This window comes from Camellia sinensis, chromosome 10 (assembly GCF_055761805.1).
Source record: "Camellia sinensis isolate YWXY chromosome 10, ASM5576180v1, whole genome shotgun sequence".
Lineage (NCBI taxonomy): Eukaryota > Viridiplantae > Streptophyta > Magnoliopsida > Ericales > Theaceae > Camellia > Camellia sinensis.
Window position 1 is genome coordinate 94083528 of NC_138970.1, and position 3203 is coordinate 94086730.

The following is a 3203-nucleotide window of genomic DNA, read 5'->3' on the forward strand; positions in this document are numbered from 1 at the left end:
CAGTCACCGTCTCCATACAGGACGTTAGTGTGAAATGATTAGCTTCAATATCTGATTGCACTGCCATTATTTGCTCAATCGACATCATTAGAAGGTTGGGAAGCGTAGGCGCCGGAGCACTTGGCCTAGCAGCACTTGAGGGGTCATTCAGGTCCGGAAAGAGAGTGAGGGGACGGGGTGAGGTCATGTGGTCGACAAGAGAGATGTAATCGAAAAAGGGTCGTTTTTGGCAGACTTTTTGCTCTATCTCTCTTAAGACGACGTAGAAAGAGATGCAAGCAAATGAGGAAGAAGAAGGAGAAGCGAGTGATTAAGAAAAAGAAGATGGAAGAGAAGAAGACAAGCGGGAGAGAGAGTTGAGGAAATTGATTGACCCATCTTGCTTTTGTTGGTTGGCTAACGCAAAAGCGAGGCCGCGTGTCCAACGCGATTTTCGACGGAAAAGAGAGAGGCGGGCGAATCATATAAATATATATATATATATATATATATGTATGCATATATCTTTGTTTTGATTATCTATTTTTTCGATACCATTTATCCCTATCATTTTTCTCTTTCTCCTCCCGATTCTGAGCCATGATTTCCTTTTTGATAATGTCATAGGGGGAGAAACTTATGATGTTATATATTCTGATGTCATGTATTATGATGTTCTATATTATGATGTTATGTATTATGATGATGTTCTGTATTATGATGTTATATATTATAATGTTATGTATTATGGTATTATTTTCAAACTCATCTGATATTATATATTTATAGTTTGATAGCTTAATCTTATATCATGTTGTTGATTAAAGCTTATTTATTACACATGTGCTAACCTATGTATTTAGAAATGAATTCAGAGGGCATGACTTGAGGGGGAGACTTTCTTACTCCCAAATCAAATCAAAACATCATTGTGTGCCATTATCAAAAAGGGGGAGATTGTTAGACTTATTAATTTTGATGATTTATTTAATTATGTTTTAATTTATTTGAAAGAGAAAAATAGAATCCGAAATTTATTTTGATGATTTATTTAATTATATTTTAATTTATTTGAAAAAGAAAAATAGAATCCAAAATTTATTTTGATCATTTATTTAATTATGTTTTAATTTATTTGAAAGAGAAAAATAGAATCCAAAATTTATTTTGATAATTTATGTAATTATGTTTTAATTTATTTGAAAGAAAAACTAGAATCCAAAATTTATTTTGATGATTTATTTAATTATATTTTAATTTATTTGAAAGAAAAACTAGAATCCAAAATTTATTTTGATGATTTATTTAATTATGTTTTAATAGAATCTAAAATTTATTTTGATGATTTATTTAATTATGTTTTAATTTATTTGAAAGAGAAAAATAGAATCAAAATTTATTTTATCCTATTATTTCTCACATAAACTTTTATCCTAAATATTGTTTGAATGTGTTTAATATTTGCTTAAATCAGGAGTTCATTTCAACCAAAAAAACAGCCCAAAACAAAGGTTCAAACAGCCCAAAATAAAGGTTCAAACAGCCCAGCACAGCAGCAGGCTAAAAGGTTCAAGTGGAAGATATTTAAATTAGTAATGATGGAATGGAAGATATTCAAATTAGTAATGATGGAGTGGAAGATATTCAAATGAATATAACGGCTATAAACGGTTATAAGTTTCATTATATATACCAAAGTCTCTGATGTGAACAAGAGATAGCAACTACAAACAAGTTACGGAAACCAGAAAATATTTTTTTGATCCGAAATCACTCTCATCTATTCTCTAAAAATTTTTCTGAGAAGTATTCTGCAATTTTTGTTTACATTATCTCTCAGAAATTATACATTAAGTCGTATAGCTTTAAACCCATCTTTCCTGTGTGAGGATTACAAAAAAATCAGAGTCTCATTTTTATATCTATCTTTGAGAGATAATTCTTGTAACTTTTTGTGAAAGCAAAAACACATTCTTTTCAATCCTGTAAGAGTGTAGTACTCTCAGTGTTTTTTGGACTTAGAAAGTCTGTGTAAAATCCATGGAGAATTGCTCCATCTGTAAAAAGGTTGCTAGCACCCTGTGAAGCTAGAGAATAGTGAAAAATCTCAAGTGAAGCTTGAGGAGTGGACGTAGGCCGAGTTGAAATCAAACCACTATAAATTTGTTTGTCTCTCTGTCCCTTATCTCTTTATTTTATTTAAATTGCCATAGCCATATTTCATATTTTTATTGTGCTAAAATCATTAATTGACATAGTTGTTAGAACACTTGTTTTAATTATTTTTATTTCATTAACTATATTTATATATTGTGCTAGTCATAATTTTTATTAGGGTATTATTATTTTTATTTGTAAAAACCTAATTCACCCCTCCTCCCCTCCTCCTTAGGTTGTCTTTTAGGTAACACTTAGTCATGCCATTCAGAGTTACTAATGCACCAGTGGCTTTCATGGATTTAATGAACCGAATTTTTAAACCATACTTAGATGAATTTGTCGTTGTGTTCATCGATGATATACTGATTTATTCGAAAAGTAAGGAGGAGTATGAGAAGCATTTGAGATTAATTCTTCAAACCCTTAGAGACAAGAAGTTGTATGCTAAGTTGAAGAAATGTGACTTCTGGCTGCATGAAGTAGTATTCTTAGGGCATGTAATTAATAAAGAGGGTATTTCTGTTGACGTACAAAAGATAGAAGCTATTGTGAACTGGGCCACTCCTACCAATGTTACAGAAGTGCATAGTTTCTTGGGTTTAGTAGGTTACTACGAACGATTTGTGAAAGATTTTTCCAAGATTGTAGTACCGCTTACTCAATTAACTCAAAAGGATGTTCCATTAGAGTGGACAGAACAAAGAGAGTCGGCTTTCCATGAATTAAAGACAAGGCTAACCACAACACCAGTCCTTGGCCTACCATCAGGTGCAGAAGGGTTTATCATTTATAGTGATGCTTCTTATAAAGGATCGGGGTGTGTTGTTATGTACAATGGGTGATTGCTTATGTTTCTCATCAATTGAAGCCTCATTAGAAGAATTACCCTACACATGACTTGGAGATTGCTGTAGTGGTTTTTGCATTAAAGATATGACGGCATTATCTTTATGGAGTAACTTGTGAAGTCTACACCAACCATAAAATCTTAAAGTACTTCTTTACTCAAAAGGAGTTGAACATGAGTCAAAGACGGTGGTTAGAACTTATTAAAGATTATGATT

At 31.8% G+C, this 3203-nt stretch overlaps 1 pseudogene; it reads left to right on the forward strand.

The window, feature by feature from the left end:
- The first annotated feature begins 2396 nt into the window (after positions 1–2396).
- On the forward strand, positions 2397–2981 carry LOC145800555 (putative mitochondrial protein AtMg00860 pseudogene; annotated as a pseudogene).
- The last annotated feature ends 222 nt before the right edge of the window (positions 2982–3203 follow it).